We start from the raw sequence: 23,115 nt of genomic DNA on the forward strand, positions 1-23,115 counted from the left end.
AGGAGTTCTTTCTATTTTTCTTTAGTTAGTAAGTGCTTCCATGTTAGGTGAGCAATTGTTGCAATATCCCCACTACAGAAAACCATCTCTCTATACTTTTAAAATCTTCACCAATCAAGCTCAGAAAAGAGCGGGAAAAATGTGGGAGGAGCTACTTAATGTTTTGGTGCCTTCAGGGCCTTTCAAGGGATAAAAAGGCGAGCACTTCTTCCACAGTGCCCATAACAGGAACAGCCTCAGACAAGAACAGGGATGCAGACCCACTGGCTGAACATTGCAGTTTTGAATTTCAGATGTCTTGGAACCTCACAGAAATACAGCCTCAAGGTTGGCACCTGCGTTTTATATATGTGTAAGTGCTTCCCTTTTGAGGTTGAAGTTCTGTGAACTAAACAGCAATTTTGGAAGTGTATGTTATAATATTTAGGATGGATTGCATTTGAACATCAGGTGCTCACCTAACAGGAGTTATTTCTATTTTTCTTTAGTTAGTAAGTGCTTCCATGTTAGGTGAGCAATTGTTGCAATATCTCCACTACAGAAAACCATCTCTCTATACTTTCAAAATCTTCACCAAGCAAGCTCAGAAAAGAGCGGGAAAAATGTGGGAGGAGCTTCTTAATGGTTTGGTGCCTTCAGGGACTTTCAAGGGATAAAAAGGTGGGCACTTCTTCCACAGTGCCCATAGCAGGAACGGCCTCGGATGAGAACAGTGATGCAGGCCAACTGGCTGAACATTGCAGTTTTGAATTTCAGATGTCTTGAAACCTCATAGAAATACAGCTTCAAGCTTGTAAGTGCTTACCTATTGAGGTTGAAGTTCTGTTAACTAAACAACAGCTCTGGAAGTGTATGTTATAATATTTAGAGAATAATTGCATTTGAGCATCGGGTGCTCACCTAACAGGAGTTCTTTCTATTTTTCTTTAGTTAGTAAGTGCTTCCATGTTAGGTGAGCAATTGTTGCAATATCTCCACTACAGAAAACCATCTCTCTATACTTTCAAAATCTTCACCAAGCAAGCTCAGAAAAGAGCGGGAAAAATGTGGGAGGAGCTACTTAATGGTTTGGTGCCTTCAGGGCCTTTCAAGGGATAAAAAGGCGAGCACTTCTTCCACAGTGCCCATAACAGTAACAGCCTCAGACAAGAACAGGGATGCAGACCCATTGGCTGAACATTGCAGTTTTGAATTTCAGATGTCTTGAAACCTCATAGAAATACAGCTTCATGGTTATAAGTGCTTACCTTTTGAGGTTGAAGTTCTGTGAACTAAACAGCAACTTTGGAAGTGTATGTTATAATATTTAGAGAATAATTGCATTTGCGCATCAGGTGCTCACCTAACAGGAGTTCTTTCTATTTTTCTTTAGTTAGTAAGTGCTTCCATGTTAGGTGAGCAATTGTTGCAATATCTCTACTACAGAAAACCATCTCTCTATACTTTCAAAATCTTCACCAAGCAAGCTCAGAAAAGAGCGGGACAAATGTGGGAGGAGCTACTTAATGGTTTGGTGCCTTGAGGGCCTTTCAAGGGATAAAAAGGTGGGCACTTCTTCCACAGTGCCCATAGCAGGAACGGCCTCGGATGAGAACAGTGATGCAGGCCAACTGGCTGAACATTGCAGTTTTGAATTTCAGATGTCTTGAAACCTCATAGAAATACAGCTTCAAGCTTGTAAGTGCTTACCTATTGAGGTTGAAGTTCTGTTAACTAAACAACAGCTCTGGAAGTGTATGTTATAATATTTAGATAATAATTGCATTTGAGCATCAGGTGCTCACCTAACAGGAGTTCTTTCTATTTTTCTTTAGTTAGTAAGTGCTTCCATGTTAGGTGAGCAATTGTTACAATATCTCCACTACAGAAAACCATCTCTCTATACTTTCAAAATCTTCACCAAGCAAGCTCAGAAAAGAGCGGGAAAAATGTGGGAGGAGCTACTTAATGGTTTGGTGCCTTCAGGGCCTTTCAAGGGATAAAAAGGTGGGCACTTCTTCCACAGTGCCCATAGCAGGAACGGCCTCGGATGAGAACAGTGATGCAGGCCAACTGGCTGAACATTGCAGTTTTGAATTTCAGATGTCTTGAAACCTCATAGAAATACAGCTTCAAGCTTGTAAGTGCTTACCTATTGAGGTTGAAGTTCTGTTAACTAAACAACAGCTCTGGAAGTGTATGTTATAATATTTAGAGAATAATTGCATTTGAGCATCAGGTGCTCACCTAACAGGAGTTCTTTCTATTTTTCTTTAGTTAGTAAGTGCTTCCATGTTAGGTGAGCAATTGTTGCAATATCTCCACTACAGAAAACCATCTCTCTATACTTTCAAAATCTTCACCAAGCAAGCTCAGAAAAGAGCGGGAAAAATGTGGGAGGAGCTACTTAATGGTTTGGTGCCTTCAGGGCCTTTCAAGGGATAAAAAGGCGAGCACTTCTTCCACAGTGCCCATAACAGTAACAGCCTCAGACAAGAACAGGGATGCAGACCCATTGGCTGAACATTGCAGTTTTGAATTTCAGATGTCTTGAAACCTCATAGAAATACAGCTTCATGGTTATAAGTGCTTACCTTTTGAGGTTGAAGTTCTGTGAACTAAACAGCAACTTTGGAAGTGTATGTTATAATATTTAGGATGGATTGCATTTGAACATCAGGTGCTCACCTAACAGGAGTTTTTTCTATTTTTCTTTAGTTAGTAAGTGCTTCCATGTTAGGTGAGCAATTGTTGCAATATCTCCACTGCAGAAAACCATCCCTCTATACTTTTAAAATCTTCACCAAGCAAGCTCAGAAAAGAGCGGGAAAAATGTGGGAGGAGCTACTTAATGGTTTGGTGCCTTCAGGGCCTTTCAAGGGATAAAAAGGCGAGCACTTATTCCACAGTGCCCATACCAGAAACAGCCTCTGACAAGAACAGGGATGCAGACCCTTTGGCTGAACATTGCAGTTTTGAATTTCAGATGCCTTGAAACCTCATAGAAATACAGCTTCAAGCTTGTAAGTGCTTACCTTTTGAGTTTGAAGTTCTGTGAAATAAACAACAACTCTGGAAGTACATGGTATAATATTTAGGGATGGATTGCATTTGAGCATCAGGTGTTCACCTAACAGGAGTTCTTTCTATTTTTCTTTAGTTAGTAAGTGCTTCCATGTTAGGTGAGCAATTGTTGCAATATCCCCACTACAGAAAACCATCTCTCTATACTTTCAAAATCTTCACCAAGCAACCTCAGAAAAGAGCGGGAAAAATGTGGGAGGAGCTACTTAATGGTCTGGTGCCTTGAGGGCCTTTCAAGGGATAAAAAGGTGGGCCCTTCTCCACAGTGCCCATAGCAGGAACGGCCTCGGATGACAACAGTGATGCAGGCCAACTGGCTGAACATTGCAGTTTTGAATTTCAGATGCCTTGAAACCTCATAGAAATACAGCTTCAAGCTTGTAAGTGCTTACCTTTTGAGTTTGAAGTTCTGTGAAATAAACAACAACTCTGTTAACTACACAACAGCTCTGGAAGTGTATGTTATAATATTTAGAGAATAATTGCATTTGAGCATCAGGTGCTCACCTAACAGGAGTTCTTTCTATTTTTCTTTAGTTAGTAAGTGCTTCCATGTTAGGTGAGCAATTGTTGCAATATCCCCACTACAGAAAACCATCTCTCTATACTTTTAAAATCTTCACCAATCAAGCTCAGAAAAGAGCGGGAAAAATGTGGGAGGAGCTACTTAATGTTTTGGTGCCTTCAGGGCCTTTCAAGGGATAAAAAGGCGAGCACTTCTTCCACAGTGCCCATAACAGGAACAGCCTCAGACAAGAACAGGGATGCAGACCCACTGGCTGAACATTGCAGTTTTGAATTTCAGATGTCTTGGAACCTCACAGAAATACAGCCTCAAGGTTGGCACCTGCGTTTTATATATGTGTAAGTGCTTCCCTTTTGAGGTTGAAGTTCTGTGAACTAAACAGCAATTTTGGAAGTGTATGTTATAATATTTAGGATGGATTGCATTTGAACATCAGGTGCTCACCTAACAGGAGTTATTTCTATTTTTCTTTAGTTAGTAAGTGCTTCCATGTTAGGTGAGCAATTGTTGCAATATCTCCACTACAGAAAACCATCTCTCTATACTTTCAAAATCTTCACCAAGCAAGCTCAGAAAAGAGCGGGAAAAATGCGGGAGGAGCTACTTAATGGTTTGGTGCCTTCAGGGCCTTTCAAGGGATAAAAAGGCGAGCACTTCTTCCACAGTGCCCATAACAGTAACAGCCTCAGACAAGAACAGGGATGCAGACCCATTGGCTGAACATTGCAGTTTTGAATTTCAGATGTCTTGAAACCTCATAGAAATACAGCTTCATGGTTATAAGTGCTTACCTTTTGAGGTTGAAGTTCTGTGAACTAAACAGCAACTTTGGAAGTGTATGTTATAATATTTAGGATGGATTGCATTTGAACATCAGGTGCTCACCTAACAGGAGTTCTTTCTATTTTTCTTTAGTTAGTAAGTGCTTCCATGTTAGGTGAGCAATTGTTGCAATATCCCCACTACAGAAAACCATCTCTCTATACTTTCAAAATCTTCACCAAGCAACCTCAGAAAAGAGCGGGAAAAATGTGGGAGGAGCTACTTAATGGTCTGGTGCCTTGAGGGCCTTTCAAGGGATAAAAAGGTGGGCCCTTCTCCACAGTGCCCATAGCAGGAACGGCCTCGGATGACAACAGTGATGCAGGCCAACTGGCTGAACATTGCAGTTTTGAATTTCAGATGTCTTGAAACCTCATAGAAATACAGCTTCATGGTTATAAGTGCTTACCTTTTGAGTTTGAAGTTCTGTGAAATAAACAACAACTCTGGAAGTACATGGTATACTATTTAGGGATGGATTGCATTTGAGCATCAGGTGTTCACCTAACAGGAGTTCTTTCTATTTTTCTTTAGTTAGTAAGTGCTTCTATGTTAGGTGAGCAATTGTTGCACTATCCCCACTACAGAAAACCATCTCTCTATACTTTCAAAATCTTCACCAAGCAAGCTCGGAAAAGAGCGGGAAAAATGTGGGAGGAGCTACTTAATGGTTTGGTGCCTTGAGGGCCTTTCAAGGGATAAAAAGGTGGGCACTTCTTCCACAGTGCCCATACCAGAAACAGCCTCTGACAAGAACAGGGATGCAGACCCTTTGGCTGAACATTGCAGTTTTGAATTTCAGATGCCTTGAAACCTCATAGAAATACAGCTTCAAGCTTGTAAGTGCTTACCTTTTGAGTTTGAAGTTCTGTGAAATAAACAACAACTCTGTTAACTAAACAACAGCTCTGGAAGTGTATGTTATAATATTTAGAGAATAATTGCATTTGAGCATCAGGTGCTCACCTAACAGGAGTTCTTTCTATTTTTCTTTAGTTAGTAAGTGCTTCCATGTTAGGTGAGCAATTGTTGCAATATCCCCACTACAGAAAACCATCTCTCTATACTTTTAAAATCTTCACCAATCAAGCTCAGAAAAGAGCGGGAAAAATGTGGGAGGAGCTACTTAATGTTTTGGTGCCTTCAGGGCCTTTCAAGGGATAAAAAGGCGAGCACTTCTTCCACAGTGCCCATAACAGGAACAGCCTCAGACAAGAACAGGGATGCAGACCCACTGGCTGAACATTGCAGTTTTGAATTTCAGATGTCTTGGAACCTCACAGAAATACAGCCTCAAGGTTGGCACCTGCGTTTTATATATGTGTAAGTGCTTCCCTTTTGAGGTTGAAGTTCTGTGAACTAAACAGCAATTTTGGAAGTGTATGTTATAATATTTAGGATGGATTGCATTTGAACATCAGGTGCTCACCTAACAGGAGTTATTTCTATTTTTCTTTAGTTAGTAAGTGCTTCCATGTTAGGTGAGCAATTGTTGCAATATCTCCACTACAGAAAACCATCTCTCTATACTTTCAAAATCTTCACCAAGCAAGCTCAGAAAAGAGCGGGAAAAATGTGGGAGGAGCTTCTTAATGGTTTGGTGCCTTCAGGGACTTTCAAGGGATAAAAAGGTGGGCACTTCTTCCACAGTGCCCATAGCAGGAACGGCCTCGGATGAGAACAGTGATGCAGGCCAACTGGCTGAACATTGCAGTTTTGAATTTCAGATGTCTTGAAACCTCATAGAAATACAGCTTCAAGCTTGTAAGTGCTTACCTATTGAGGTTGAAGTTCTGTTAACTAAACAACAGCTCTGGAAGTGTATGTTATAATATTTAGAGAATAATTGCATTTGAGCATCGGGTGCTCACCTAACAGGAGTTCTTTCTATTTTTCTTTAGTTAGTAAGTGCTTCCATGTTAGGTGAGCAATTGTTGCAATATCTCCACTACAGAAAACCATCTCTCTATACTTTCAAAATCTTCACCAAGCAAGCTCAGAAAAGAGCGGGAAAAATGTGGGAGGAGCTACTTAATGGTTTGGTGCCTTCAGGGCCTTTCAAGGGATAAAAAGGCGAGCACTTCTTCCACAGTGCCCATAACAGGAACAGCCTCAGACAAGAACAGGGATGCAGACCCATTGGCTGAACATTGCAGTTTTGAATTTCAGATGTCTTGAAACCTCATAGAAATACAGCTTCATGGTTATAAGTGCTTACCTTTTGAGGTTGAAGTTCTGTGAACTAAACAGCAACTTTGGAAGTGTATGTTATAATATTTAGGATGGATTGCATTTGAACATCAGGTGCTCACCTAACAGGAGTTCTTTCTATTTTTCTTTAGTTAGTAAGTGCTTCCATGTTAGGTGAGCAATTGTTGCAATATCCCCACTACAGAAAACCATCTCTCTATACTTTCAAAATCTTCACCAAGCAAGCTCAGAAAGAGCGGGAAAAATGTGGGAGGAGCTACTTAATGGTTTGAAGCCTTGAGGGCCTTTCAAGGGATAAAAAGGTGGGCACTTCTTCCACAGTGCCCATAGCAGGAACGGCCTCGGATGAGAACAGTGATGCAGGCCAACTGGCTGAACATTGCAGTTTTGAATTTCAGATGTCTTGAAACCTCATAGAAATACAGCTTCAAGCTTGTAAGTGCTTACCTATTGAGGTTGAAGTTCTGTTAACTAAACAACAGCTCTGGAAGTGTATGTTATAATATTTAGAGAATAATTGCATTTGCGCATCAGGTGCTCACCTAACAGGAGTTCTTTCTATTTTTCTTTAGTTAGTAAGTGCTTCCATGTTAGGTGAGCAATTGTTGCAATATCTCTACTACAGAAAACCATCTCTCTATACTTTCAAAATCTTCACCAAGCAAGCTCAGAAAAGAGCGGGACAAATGTGGGAGGAGCTACTTAATGGTTTGGTGCCTTGAGGGCCTTTCAAGGGATAAAAAGGTGGGCACTTCTTCCACAGTGCCCATAGCAGGAACGGCCTCGGATGAGAACAGTGATGCAGGCCAACTGGCTGAACATTGCAGTTTTGAATTTCAGATGTCTTGAAACCTCATAGAAATACAGCTTCAAGCTTGTAAGTGCTTACCTATTGAGGTTGAAGTTCTGTTAACTAAACAACAGCTCTGGAAGTGTATGTTATAATATTTAGATAATAATTGCATTTGAGCATCAGGTGCTCACCTAACAGGAGTTCTTTCTATTTTTCTTTAGTTAGTAAGTGCTTCCATGTTAGGTGAGCAATTGTTACAATATCTCCACTACAGAAAACCATCTCTCTATACTTTCAAAATCTTCACCAAGCAAGCTCAGAAAAGAGCGGGAAAAATGTGGGAGGAGCTACTTAATGGTTTGGTGCCTTCAGGGCCTTTCAAGGGATAAAAAGGTGGGCACTTCTTCCACAGTGCCCATAGCAGGAACGGCCTCGGATGAGAACAGTGATGCAGGCCAACTGGCTGAACATTGCAGTTTTGAATTTCAGATGTCTTGAAACCTCATAGAAATACAGCTTCAAGCTTGTAAGTGCTTACCTATTGAGGTTGAAGTTCTGTTAACTAAACAACAGCTCTGGAAGTGTATGTTATAATATTTAGAGAATAATTGCATTTGAGCATCAGGTGCTCACCTAACAGGAGTTCTTTCTATTTTTCTTTAGTTAGTAAGTGCTTCCATGTTAGGTGAGCAATTGTTGCAATATCTCCACTACAGAAAACCATCTCTCTATACTTTCAAAATCTTCACCAAGCAAGCTCAGAAAAGAGCGGGAAAAATGTGGGAGGAGCTACTTAATGGTTTGGTGCCTTCAGGGCCTTTCAAGGGATAAAAAGGCGAGCACTTCTTCCACAGTGCCCATAACAGTAACAGCCTCAGACAAGAACAGGGATGCAGACCCATTGGCTGAACATTGCAGTTTTGAATTTCAGATGTCTTGAAACCTCATAGAAATACAGCTTCATGGTTATAAGTGCTTACCTTTTGAGGTTGAAGTTCTGTGAACTAAACAGCAACTTTGGAAGTGTATGTTATAATATTTAGGATGGATTGCATTTGAACATCAGGTGCTCACCTAACAGGAGTTTTTTCTATTTTTCTTTAGTTAGTAAGTGCTTCCATGTTAGGTGAGCAATTGTTGCAATATCTCCACTGCAGAAAACCATCCCTCTATACTTTTAAAATCTTCACCAAGCAAGCTCAGAAAAGAGCGGGAAAAATGTGGGAGGAGCTACTTAATGGTTTGGTGCCTTCAGGGCCTTTCAAGGGATAAAAAGGCGAGCACTTATTCCACAGTGCCCATACCAGAAACAGCCTCTGACAAGAACAGGGATGCAGACCCTTTGGCTGAACATTGCAGTTTTGAATTTCAGATGCCTTGAAACCTCATAGAAATACAGCTTCAAGCTTGTAAGTGCTTACCTTTTGAGTTTGAAGTTCTGTGAAATAAACAACAACTCTGGAAGTACATGGTATAATATTTAGGGATGGATTGCATTTGAGCATCAGGTGTTCACCTAACAGGAGTTCTTTCTATTTTTCTTTAGTTAGTAAGTGCTTCCATGTTAGGTGAGCAATTGTTGCAATATCCCCACTACAGAAAACCATCTCTCTATACTTTCAAAATCTTCACCAAGCAACCTCAGAAAAGAGCGGGAAAAATGTGGGAGGAGCTACTTAATGGTCTGGTGCCTTGAGGGCCTTTCAAGGGATAAAAAGGTGGGCCCTTCTCCACAGTGCCCATAGCAGGAACGGCCTCGGATGACAACAGTGATGCAGGCCAACTGGCTGAACATTGCAGTTTTGAATTTCAGATGCCTTGAAACCTCATAGAAATACAGCTTCAAGCTTGTAAGTGCTTACCTTTTGAGTTTGAAGTTCTGTGAAATAAACAACAACTCTGTTAACTACACAACAGCTCTGGAAGTGTATGTTATAATATTTAGAGAATAATTGCATTTGAGCATCAGGTGCTCACCTAACAGGAGTTCTTTCTATTTTTCTTTAGTTAGTAAGTGCTTCCATGTTAGGTGAGCAATTGTTGCAATATCCCCACTACAGAAAACCATCTCTCTATACTTTTAAAATCTTCACCAATCAAGCTCAGAAAAGAGCGGGAAAAATGTGGGAGGAGCTACTTAATGTTTTGGTGCCTTCAGGGCCTTTCAAGGGATAAAAAGGCGAGCACTTCTTCCACAGTGCCCATAACAGGAACAGCCTCAGACAAGAACAGGGATGCAGACCCACTGGCTGAACATTGCAGTTTTGAATTTCAGATGTCTTGGAACCTCACAGAAATACAGCCTCAAGGTTGGCACCTGCGTTTTATATATGTGTAAGTGCTTCCCTTTTGAGGTTGAAGTTCTGTGAACTAAACAGCAATTTTGGAAGTGTATGTTATAATATTTAGGATGGATTGCATTTGAACATCAGGTGCTCACCTAACAGGAGTTATTTCTATTTTTCTTTAGTTAGTAAGTGCTTCCATGTTAGGTGAGCAATTGTTGCAATATCTCCACTACAGAAAACCATCTCTCTATACTTTCAAAATCTTCACCAAGCAAGCTCAGAAAAGAGCGGGAAAAATGTGGGAGGAGCTTCTTAATGGTTTGGTGCCTTCAGGGACTTTCAAGGGATAAAAAGGCTAGAACTTCTTCCACAGTGCCCATACCAGGAACAGCCTCAGACAAGAACAGGGATGCAGACCCTTTGGCTGAACATTGCAGTTTTGAATTTCAGATGTCTTGAAACCTCATAGAAATACAGCTTCAAGCTTGTAAGTGCTTACCTTTTGAGTTTGAAGTTCTGTGAAATAAACAACAACTCTGGAAGTACATGGTATAATATTTAGGGATGGATTACATTTGAGCATCAGGTGTTCACCTAACAGGAGTTCTTTCTATTTTTCTTTAGTTAGTAAGTGCTTCCATGTTAGGTGAGCAATTGTTGCAATATCTCCACTACAGAAAACCATCTCTCTATACTTTCAAAATCTTCACCAAGCAAGCTCAGAAAAGAGCGGGAAAAATGCGGGAGGAGCTACTTAATGGTTTGGTGCCTTCAGGGCCTTTCAAGGGATAAAAAGGCGAGCACTTCTTCCACAGTGCCCATAACAGTAACAGCCTCAGACAAGAACAGGGATGCAGACCCATTGGCTGAACATTGCAGTTTTGAATTTCAGATGTCTTGAAACCTCATAGAAATACAGCTTCATGGTTATAAGTGCTTACCTTTTGAGGTTGAAGTTCTGTGAACTAAACAGCAACTTTGGAAGTGTATGTTATAATATTTAGGATGGATTGCATTTGAACATCAGGTGCTCACCTAACAGGAGTTCTTTCTATTTTTCTTTAGTTAGTAAGTGCTTCCATGTTAGGTGAGCAATTGTTGCAATATCCCCACTACAGAAAACCATCTCTCTATACTTTCAAAATCTTCACCAAGCAACCTCAGAAAAGAGCGGGAAAAATGTGGGAGGAGCTACTTAATGGTCTGGTGCCTTGAGGGCCTTTCAAGGGATAAAAAGGTGGGCCCTTCTCCACAGTGCCCATAGCAGGAACGGCCTCGGATGACAACAGTGATGCAGGCCAACTGGCTGAACATTGCAGTTTTGAATTTCAGATGTCTTGAAACCTCATAGAAATACAGCTTCATGGTTATAAGTGCTTACCTTTTGAGTTTGAAGTTCTGTGAAATAAACAACAACTCTGGAAGTACATGGTATACTATTTAGGGATGTATTGCATTTGAGCATCAGGTGTTCACCTAACAGGAGTTCTTTCTATTTTTCTTTAGTTAGTAAGTGCTTCTATGTTAGGTGAGCAATTGTTGCACTATCCCCACTACAGAAAACCATCTCTCTATACTTTCAAAATCTTCAACAAGCAAGCTCGGAAAAGAGCGGGAAAAATGTGGGAGGAGCTACTTAATGGTTTGGTGCCTTGAGGGCCTTTCAAGGGATAAAAAGGTGGGCACTTCTTCCACAGTGCCCATACCAGAAACAGCCTCTGACAAGAACAGGGATGCAGACCCTTTGGCTGAACATTGCAGTTTTGAATTTCAGATGCCTTGAAACCTCATAGAAATACAGCTTCAAGCTTGTAAGTGCTTACCTTTTGAGTTTGAAGTTCTGTGAAATAAACAACAACTCTGTTAACTAAACAACAGCTCTGGAAGTGTATGTTATAATATTTAGAGAATAATTGCATTTGAGCATCAGGTGCTCACCTAACAGGAGTTCTTTCTATTTTTCTTTAGTTAGTAAGTGCTTCCATGTTAGGTGAGCAATTGTTGCAATATCCCCACTACAGAAAACCATCTCTCTATACTTTTAAAATCTTCACCAATCAAGCTCAGAAAAGAGCGGGAAAAATGTGGGAGGAGCTACTTAATGTTTTGGTGCCTTCAGGGCCTTTCAAGGGATAAAAAGGCGAGCACTTCTTCCACAGTGCCCATAACAGGAACAGCCTCAGACAAGAACAGGGATGCAGACCCACTGGCTGAACATTGCAGTTTTGAATTTCAGATGTCTTGGAACCTCACAGAAATACAGCCTCAAGGTTGGCACCTGCGTTTTATATATGTGTAAGTGCTTCCCTTTTGAGGTTGAAGTTCTGTGAACTAAACAGCAATTTTGGAAGTGTATGTTATAATATTTAGGATGGATTGCATTTGAACATCAGGTGCTCACCTAACAGGAGTTATTTCTATTTTTCTTTAGTTAGTAAGTGCTTCCATGTTAGGTGAGCAATTGTTGCAATATCTCCACTACAGAAAACCATCTCTCTATACTTTCAAAATCTTCACCAAGCAAGCTCAGAAAAGAGCGGGAAAAATGTGGGAGGAGCTTCTTAATGGTTTGGTGCCTTCAGGGACTTTCAAGGGATAAAAAGGTGGGCACTTCTTCCACAGTGCCCATAGCAGGAACGGCCTCGGATGAGAACAGTGATGCAGGCCAACTGGCTGAACATTGCAGTTTTGAATTTCAGATGTCTTGAAACCTCATAGAAATACAGCTTCAAGCTTGTAAGTGCTTACCTATTGAGGTTGAAGTTCTGTTAACTAAACAACAGCTCTGGAAGTGTATGTTATAATATTTAGAGAATAATTGCATTTGAGCATCGGGTGCTCACCTAACAGGAGTTCTTTCTATTTTTCTTTAGTTAGTAAGTGCTTCCATGTTAGGTGAGCAATTGTTGCAATATCTCCACTACAGAAAACCATCTCTCTATACTTTCAAAATCTTCACCAAGCAAGCTCAGAAAAGAGCGGGAAAAATGTGGGAGGAGCTACTTAATGGTTTGGTGCCTTCAGGGCCTTTCAAGGGATAAAAAGGCGAGCACTTCTTCCACAGTGCCCATAACAGTAACAGCCTCAGACAAGAACAGGGATGCAGACCCATTGGCTGAACATTGCAGTTTTGAATTTCAGATGTCTTGAAACCTCATAGAAATACAGCTTCATGGTTATAAGTGCTTACCTTTTGAGGTTGAAGTTCTGTGAACTAAACAGCAACTTTGGAAGTGTATGTTATAATATTTAGAGAATAATTGCATTTGCGCATCAGGTGCTCACCTAACAGGAGTTCTTTCTATTTTTCTTTAGTTAGTAAGTGCTTCCATGTTAGGTGAGCAATTGTTGCAATATCTCTACTACAGAAAACCATCTCTCTATACTTTCAAAATCTTCACCAAGCAAGCTCAGAAAAGAGCGGGACAAATGTGGGAGGAGCTACTTAATGGTTTGGTGCCTTGAGGGCCTTTCAAGGGATAAAAAGGTGGGCACTTCTTCCACAGTGCCCATAGCAGGAACGGCCTCAGATGAGAACAGTGATGCAGGCCAACTGGCTGAACATTGCAGTTTTGAATTTCAGATGTCTTGAAACCTCATAGAAATACAGCTTCAAGCTTGTAAGTGCTTACCTATTGAGGTTGAAGTTCTGTTAACTAAACAACAGCTCTGGAAGTGTATGTTATAATATTTAGAGAATAATTGCATTTGCGCATCAGGTGCTCACCTAACAGGAGTTCTTTCTATTTTTCTTTAGTTAGTAAGTGCTTCCATGTTAGGTGAGCAATTGTTGCAATATCCCCACTACAGAAAACCATCTCTCTATACTCTCAAAATCTTCACCAAGCAAGCTCAGAAAGAGCGGGAAAAATGTGGGAGGAGCTACTTAATGGTTTGGTGCCTTGAGGGCCTTTCAAGGGATAAAAAGGTGGGCACTTCTTCCACAGTGCCCATAGCAGGAACGGCCTCAGATGAGAACAGTGATGCAGGCCAACTGGCTGAACATTGCAGTTTTGAATTTCAGATGTCTTGAAACCTCATAGAAATACAGCTTCAAGCTTGTAAGTGCTTACCTATTGAGGTTGAAGTTCTGTTAACTAAACAACAGCTCTGGAAGTGTATGTTATAATATTTAGATAATAATTGCATTTGAGCATCAGGTGCTCACCTAACAGGAGTTCTTTCTATTTTTCTTTAGTTAGTAAGTGCTTCCATGTTAGGTGAGCAATTGTTACAATATCTCCACTACAGAAAACCATCTCTCTATACTTTTAAAATCTTCACCAATCAAGCTCAGAAAAGAGCGGGAAAAATGTGGGAGGAGCTACTTAATGTTTTGGTGCCTTCAGGGCCTTTCAAGGGATAAAAAGGTGGGCACTTCTTCCACAGTGCCCATAGCAGGAACGGCCTCGGATGAGAACAGGGATGCAGACCCACTGGCTGAACATTGCAGTTTTGAATTTCAGATGTCTTGGAACCTCACAGAAATACAGCCTCAAGGTTGGCACCTGCGTTTTATATATGTGTAAGTGCTTCCCTTTTGAGGTTGAAGTTCTGTGAACTAAACAGCAATTTTGGAAGTGTATGTTATAATATTTAGGATGGATTGCATTTGAACATCAGGTGCTCACCTAACAGGAGTTATTTCTATTTTTCTTTAGTTAGTAAGTGCTTCCATGTTAGGTGAGCAATTGTTGCAATATCTCCACTACAGAAAACCATCTCTCTATACTTTCAAAATCTTCACCAAGCAAGCTCAGAAAAGAGCGGGAAAAATGTGGGAGGAGCTTCTTAATGGTTTGGTGCCTTCAGGGACTTTCAAGGGATAAAAAGGCTAGAACTTCTTCCACAGTGCCCATACCAGGAACAGCCTCAGACAAGAACAGGGATGCAGACCCTTTGGCTGAACATTGCAGTTTTGAATTTCAGATGTCTTGAAACCTCATAGAAATACAGCTTCAAGCTTGTAAGTGCTTACCTTTTGAGTTTGAAGTTCTGTGAAATAAACAACAACTCTGGAAGTACATGGTATAATATTTAGGGATGGATTACATTTGAGCATCAGGTGTTCACCTAACAGGAGTTCTTTCTATTTTTCTTTAGTTAGTAAGTGCTTCCATGTTAGGTGAGCAATTGTTGCAATATCTCCACTACAGAAAACCATCTCTCTATACTTTCAAAATCTTCACCAAGCAAGCTCAGAAAAGAGCGGGAAAAATGCGGGAGGAGCTACTTAATGGTTTGGTGCCTTCAGGGACTTTCAAGGGATAAAAAGGTGGGCACTTCTTCCACAGTGCCCATAGCAGGAACGGCCTCGGATGAGAACAGTGATGCAGGCCAACTGGCTGAACATTGCAGTTTTGAATTTCAGATGTCTTGAAACCTCATAGAAATACAGCTTCAAGCTTGTAAGTGCTTACCTATTGAGGTTGAAGTTCTGTTAACTAAACAACAGCTCTGGAAGTGTATGTTATAATATTTAGAGAATAATTGCATTTGAGCATCGGGTGCTCACCTAACAGGAGTTCTTTCTATTTTTCTTTAGTTAGTAAGTGCTTCCATGTTAGGTGAGCAATTGTTGCAATATCTCCACTACAGAAAACCATCTCTCTATACTTTCAAAATCTTCACCAAGCAAGCTCAGAAAAGAGCGGGAAAAATGTGGGAGGAGCTACTTAATGGTTTGGTGCCTTCAGGGCCTTTCAAGGGATAAAAAGGCGAGCACTTCTTCCACAGTGCCCATAACAGTAACAGCCTCAGACAAGAACAGGGATGCAGACCCATTGGCTGAACATTGCAGTTTTGAATTTCAGATGTCTTGAAACCTCATAGAAATACAGCTTCATGGTTATAAGTGCTTACCTTTTGAGGTTGAAGTTCTGTGAACTAAACAGCAACTTTGGAAGTGTATGTTATAATATTTAGGATGGATTGCATTTGAACATCAGGTGCTCACCTAACAGGAGTTCTTTCTATTTTTCTTTAGTTAGTAAGTGCTTCCATGTTAGGTGAGCAATTGTTGCAATATCCCCACTACAGAAAACCATCTCTCTATACTTTCAAAATCTTCACCAAGCAAGCTCAGAAAGAGCGGGAAAAATGTGGGAGGAGCTACTTAATGGTTTGAAGCCTCGAGGGCCTTTCAAGGGATAAAAAGGTGGGCACTTCTTCCACAGTGCCCATAGCAGGAACGGCCTCGGATGAGAACAGTGATGCAGGCCAACTGGCTGAACATTGCAGTTTTGAATTTCAGATGTCTTGAAACCTCATAGAAATACAGCTTCAAGCTTGTAAGTGCTTACCTATTGAGGTTGAAGTTCTGTTAACTAAACAACAGCTCTGGAAGTGTATGTTATAATATTTAGAGAATAATTGCATTTGCGCATCAGGTGCTCACCTAACAGGAGTTCTTTCTATTTTTCTTTAGTTAGTAAGTGCTTCCATGTTAGGTGAGCAATTGTTGCAATATCTCCACTGCAGAAAACCATCCCTCTATACTTTTAAAATCTTCACCAAGCAAGCTCAGAAAAGAGCGGGAAAAATGTGGGAGGAGCTACTTAATGGTTTGGTGCCTTCAGGGCCTTTCAAGGGATAAAAAGGCGAGCACTTATTCCACAGTGCCCATACCAGAAACAGCCTCTGACAAGAACAGGGATGCAGACCCTTTGGCTGAACATTGCAGTTTTGAATTTCAGATGCCTTGAAACCTCATAGAAATACAGCTTCAAGCTTGTAAGTGCTTACCTTTTGAGTTTGAAGTTCTGTGAAATAAACAACAACTCTGGAAGTACATGGTATAATATTTAGGGATGGATTGCATTTGAGCATCAGGTGTTCACCTAACAGGAGTTCTTTCTATTTTTCTTTAGTTAGTAAGTGCTTCCATGTTAGGTGAGCAATTATTGCAATATCCCCACTACAGAAAACCATCTCTCTATACTTTCAAAATCTTCACCAAGCAACCTCAGAAAAGAGCGGGAAAAATGTGGGAGGAGCTACTTAATGGTCTGGTGCCTTGAGGGCCTTTCAAGGGATAAAAAGGTGGGCCCTTCTCCACAGTGCCCATAGCAGGAACGGCCTCGGATGACAACAGTGATGCAGGCCAACTGGCTGAACATTGCAGTTTTGAATTTCAGATGTCTTGAAACCTCATAGAAATACAGCTTCATGGTTATAAGTGCTTACCTTTTGAGTTTGAAGTTCTGTGAAATAAACAACAACTCTGGAAGTACATGGTATACTATTTAGGGATGTATTGCATTTGAGCATCAGGTGTTCACCTAACAGGAGTTCTTTCTATTTTTCTTTAGTTAGTAAGTGCTTCTATGTTAGGTGAGCAATTGTTGCACTATCCCCACTACAGAAAACCATCTCTCTATACTTTCAAAATCTTCACCAAGCAAGCTCGGAAAAGAGCGGGAAAAATGTGGGAGGAGCTACTTAATGGTTTGGTGCCTTGAGGGCCTTTCAAGGGATAAAAAGGTGGGCACTTCTTCCACAGTGCCCATAACAGGAACAGCCTCAGACAAGAACAGGGATGCAGACCCACTGGCTGAACATTGCAGTTTTGAATTTCAGATGTCTTGGAACCTCACAGAAATACAGCCTCAAGGTTGGCACCTGCGTTTTATATATGTGTAAGTGCTTCCCTTTTGAGGTTGAAGTTCTGTGAACTAAACAGCAATTTTGGAAGTGTATGTTATAATATTTAGGATGGATTGCATTTGAACATCAGGTGCTCACCTAACAGGAGTTATTTCTATTTTTCTTTAGTTAGTAAGTGCTTCCATGTTAGGTGAGCAATTGTTGCAATATCTCCACTACAGAAAACCATCTCTCTATACTTTCAAAATCTTCACCAAGCAAGCTCAGAAAAGAGCGGGAAAAATGTGGGAGGAGCTTCTTAATGGTTTGGTGCCTTCAGGGACTTTCAAGGGATAAAAAGGTGGGCACTTCTTCCACAGTGCCCATAGCAGGAACGGCCTCGGATGAGAACAGTGATGCAGGCCAACTGGCTGAACATTGCAGTTTTGAATTTCAGATGTCTTGAAACCTCATAGAAATACAGCTTCAAGCTTGTAAGTGCTTACCTATTGAGGTTGAAGTTCTGTTAACTAAACAACAGCTCTGGAAGTGTATGTTATAATATTTAGAGAATAATTGCATTTGAGCATCGGGTGCTCACCTAACAGGAGTTCTTTCTATTTTTCTTTAGTTAGTAAGTGCTTCCATGTTAGGTGAGCAATTGTTGCAATATCTCCACTACAGAAAACCATCTCTCTATACTTTCAAAATCTTCACCAAGCAAGCTCAGAAAAGAGCGGGAAAAATGTGGGAGGAGCTACTTAATGGTTTGGTGCCTTCAGGGCCTTTCAAGGGATAAAAAGGCGAGCACTTCTTCCACAGTGCCCATAACAGTAACAGCCTCAGACAAGAACAGGGATGCATACCCATTGGCTGAACATTGCAGTTTTGAATTTCAGATGTCTTGAAACCTCATAGAAATACAGCTTCATGGTTATAAGTGCTTACCTTTTGAGGTTGAAGTTCTGTGAACTAAACAGCAACTTTGGAAGTGTATGTTATAATATTTAGGATGGATTGCATTTGAACATCAGGTGCTCACCTAACAGGAGTTCTTTCTATTTTTCTTTAGTTAGTAAGTGCTTCCATGTTAGGTGAGCAATTGTTGCAATATCCCCACTACAGAAAACCATCTCTCTATACTTTCAAAATCTTCACCAAGCAAGCTCAGAAAGAGCGGGAAAAATGTGGGAGGAGCTACTTAATGGTTTGAAGCCTCGAGGGCCTTTCAAGGGATAAAAAGGTGGGCACTTCTTCCACAGTGCCCATAGCAGGAACGGCCTCGGATGAGAACAGTGATGCAGGCCAACTGGCTGAACATTGCAGTTTTGAATTTCAGATGTCTTGAAACCTCATAGAAATACAGCTTCAAGCTTGTAAGTGCTTACCTATTGAGGTTGAAGTTCTGTTAACTAAACAACAGCTCTGGAAGTGTATGTTATAATATTTAGAGAATAATTGCATTTGCGCATCAGGTGCTCACCTAACAGGAGTTCTTTCTATTTTTCTTTAGTTAGTAAGTGCTTCCATGTTAGGTGAGCAATTGTTGCAATATCTCTACTACAGAAAACCATCTCTCTATACTTTCAAAATCTTCACCAAGCAAGCTCAGAAAAGAGCGGGAAAAATGTGGGAGGAGCTTCTTAATGGTTTGGTGCCTTCAGGGACTTTCAAGGGATAAAAAGGCTAGAACTTCTTCCACAGTGCCCATACCAGGAACAGCCTCAGACAAGAACAGGGATGCAGACCCTTTGGCTGAACATTGCAGTTTTGAATTTCAGATGTCTTGAAACCTCATAGAAATACAGCTTCAAGCTTGTAAGTGCTTACCTTTTGAGTTTGAAGTTCTGTGAAATAAACAACAACTCTGGAAGTACATGGTATAATATTTAGGGATGGATTACATTTGAGCATCAGGTGTTCACCTAACAGGAGTTCTTTCTATTTTTCTTTAGTTAGTAAGTGCTTCCATGTTAGGTGAGCAATTGTTGCAATATCTCCACTACAGAAAACCATCTCTCTATACTTTCAAAATCTTCACCAAGCAAGCTCAGAAAAGAGCGGGAAAAATGCGGGAGGAGCTACTTAATGGTTTGGTGCCTTCAGGGCCTTTCAAGGGATAAAAAGGCGAGCACTTCTTCCACAGTGCCCATAACAGTAACAGCCTCAGACAAGAACAGGGATGCAGACCCATTGGCTGAACATTGCAGTTTTGAATTTCAGATGTCTTGAAACCTCATAGAAATACAGCTTCATGGTTATAAGTGCTTACCTTTTGAGGTTGAAGTTCTGTGAACTAAACAGCAACTTTGGAAGTGTATGTTATAATATTTAGGATGGATTGCATTTGAACATCAGGTGCTCACCTAACAGGAGTTTTTTCTATTTTTCTTTAGTTAGTAAGTGCTTCCATGTTAGGTGAGCAATTGTTGCAATATCTCCACTGCAGAAAACCATCCCTCTATACTTTTAAAATCTTCACCAAGCAAGCTCAGAAAAGAGCGGGAAAAATGTGGGAGGAGCTACTTAATGGTTTGGTGCCTTCAGGGCCTTTCAAGGGATAAAAAGGCGAGCACTTATTCCACAGTGCCCATACCAGAAACAGCCTCTGACAAGAACAGGGATGCAGACCCTTTGGCTGAACATTGCAGTTTTGAATTTCAGATGCCTTGAAACCTCATAGAAATACAGCTTCAAGCTTGTAAGTGCTTACCTTTTGAGTTTGAAGTTCTGTGAAATAAACAACAACTCTGGAAGTACATGGTATAATATTTAGGGATGGATTGCATTTGAGCATCAGGTGTTCACCTAACAGGAGTTCTTTCTATTTTTCTTTAGTTAGTAAGTGCTTCCATGTTAGGTGAGCAATTATTGCAATATCCCCACTACAGAAAACCATCTCTCTATACTTTCAAAATCTTCACCAAGCAACCTCAGAAAAGAGCGGTAAAAATGTGGGAGGAGCTACTTAATGGTCTGGTGCCTTGAGGGCCTTTCAAGGGATAAAAAGGTGGGCCCTTCTCCACAGTGCCCATAGCAGGAACGGCCTCGGATGACAACAGTGATGCAGGCCAACTGGCTGAACATTGCAGTTTTGAATTTCAGATGTCTTGAAATCTCATAGAAATACAGCTTCATGGTTATAAGTGCTTACCTTTTGAGTTTGAAGTTCTGTGAAATAAACAACAACTCTGGAAGTACATGGTATACTATTTAGGGATGTATTGCATTTAAGCATCAGGTGTTCACCTAACAGGAGTTCTTTCTATTTTTCTTTAGTTAGTAAGTGCTTCTATGTTAGGTGAGCAATTGTTGCACTATCCCCACTACAGAAAACCATCTCTCTATACTTTCAAAATCTTCACCAAGCAAGCTCGGAAAAGAGCGGGAAAAATGTGGGAGGAGCTACTTAATGGTTTGGTGCCTTGAGGGCCTTTCAAGGGATAAAAAGGTGGGCACTTCTTCCACAGTGCCCATAACAGGAACAGCCTCAGACAAGAACAGGGATGCAGACCCACTGGCTGAACATTGCAGTTTTGAATTTCAGATGTCTTGGAACCTCACAGAAATACAGCCTCAAGGTTGGCACCTGCGTTTTATATATGTGTAAGTGCTTCCCTTTTGAGGTTGAAGTTCTGTGAACTAAACAGCAATTTTGGAAGTGTATGTTATAATATTTAGGATGGATTGCATTTGAACATCAGGTGCTCACCTAACAGGAGTTATTTCTATTTTTCTTTAGTTAGTAAGTGCTTCCATGTTAGGTGAGCAATTGTTGCAATATCTCCACTACAGAAAACCATCTCTCTATACTTTCAAAATCTTCACCAAGCAAGCTCAGAAAAGAGCGGGAAAAATGTGGGAGGAGCTTCTTAATGGTTTGGTGCCTTCAGGGACTTTCAAGGGATAAAAAGGTGGGCACTTCTTCCACAGTGCCCATAGCAGGAACGGCCTCGGATGAGAACAGTGATGCAGGCCAACTGGCTGAACATTGCAGTTTTGAATTTCAGATGTCTTGAAACCTCATAGAAATACAGCTTCAAGCTTGTAAGTGCTTACCTATTGAGGTTGAAGTTCTGTTAACTAAACAACAGCTCTGGAAGTGTATGTTATAATATTTAGAGAATAATTGCATTTGAGCGTCGGGTGCTCACCTAACAGGAGTTCTTTCTATTTTTCTTTAGTTAGTAAGTGCTTCCATGTTAGGTGAGCAATTGTTGCAATATCTCCACTACAGAAAACCATCTCTCTATACTTTCAAAATCTTCACCAAGCAAGCTCAGAAAAGAGCGGGAAAAATGTGGGAGGAGCTACTTAATGGTTTGGTGCCTTCAGGGCCTTTCAAGGGATAAAAAGGCGAGCACTTCTTCCACAGTGCCCATAACAGTAACAGCCTCAGACAAGAACAGGGATGCAGACCCATTGGCTGAACATTGCAGTTTTGAATTTCAGATGTCTTGAAACCTCATAGAAATACAGCTTCATGGTTATAAGTGCTTACCTTTTGAGGTTGAAGTTCTGTGAACTAAACAGCAACTTTGGAAGTGTATGTTATAATATTTAGGATGGATTGCATTTGAACATCAGGTGCTCACCTAACAGGAGTTCTTTCTATTTTTCTTTAGTTAGTAAGTGCTTCCATGTTAGGTGAGCAATTGTTGCAATATCCCCACTACAGAAAACCATCTCTCTATACTTTCAAAATCTTCACCAAGCAAGCTCAGAAAGAGCGGGAAAAATGTGGGAGGAGCTACTTAATGGTTTGAAGCCTCGAGGGCCTTTCAAGGGATAAAAAGGTGGGCACTTCTTCCACAGTGCCCATAGCAGGAACGGCCTCGGATGAGAACAGTGATGCAGGCCAACTGGCTGAACATTGCAGTTTTGAATTTCAGATGTCTTGAAACCTCATAGAAATACAGCTTCAAGCTTGTAAGTGCTTACCTATTGAGGTTGAAGTTATGTTAACTAAACAACAGCTCTGGAAGTGTATGTTATAATATTTAGAGAATAATTGCATTTGCGCATCAGGTGCTCACCTAACAGGAGTTCTTTCTATTTTTCTTTAGTTAGTAAGTGCTTCCATGTTAGGTGAGCAATTGTTGCAATATCTCCACTGCAGAAAACCATCCCTCTATACTTTTAAAATCTTCACCAAGCAAGCTCAGAAAAGAGCGGGAAAAATGTGGGAGGAGCTACTTAATGGTTTGGTGCCTTCAGGGCCTTTCAAGGGATAAAAAGGCGAGCACTTATTCCACAGTGCCCATACCAGAAACAGCCTCTGACAAGAACAGGGATGCAGACCCTTTGGCTGAACATTGCAGTTTTGAATTTCAGATGCCTTGAAACCTCATAGAAATACAGCTTCAAGCTTGTAAGTGCTTACCTTTTGAGTTTGAAGTTCTGTGAAATAAACAACAACTCTGGAAGTACATGGTATAATATTTAGGGATGGATTGCATTTGAGCATCAGGTGTTCACCTAACAGGAGTTCTTTCTATTTTTCTTTAGTTAGTAAGTGCTTCCATGTTAGGTGAGCAATTATTGCAATATCCCCACTACAGAAAACCATCTCTCTATACTTTCAAAATCTTCACCAAGCAACCTCAGAAAAGAGCGGTAAAAATGTGGGAGGAGCTACTTAATGGTCTGGTGCCTTGAGGGCCTTTCAAGGGATAAAAAGGTGGGCCCTTCTCCACAGTGCCCATAGCAGGAACGGCCTCGGATGACAACAGTGATGCAGGCCAACTGGCTGAACATTGCAGTTTTGAATTTCAGATGTCTTGAAATCTCATAGAAATACAGCTTCATGGTTATAAGTGCTTACCTTT

This window comes from Ambystoma mexicanum, chromosome 7q (genome assembly GCF_040938575.1).
Source record: "Ambystoma mexicanum isolate Mex_15411 chromosome 7q, UKY_AmexF1_1, whole genome shotgun sequence".
NCBI lineage: Eukaryota > Metazoa > Chordata > Amphibia > Caudata > Ambystomatidae > Ambystoma > Ambystoma mexicanum.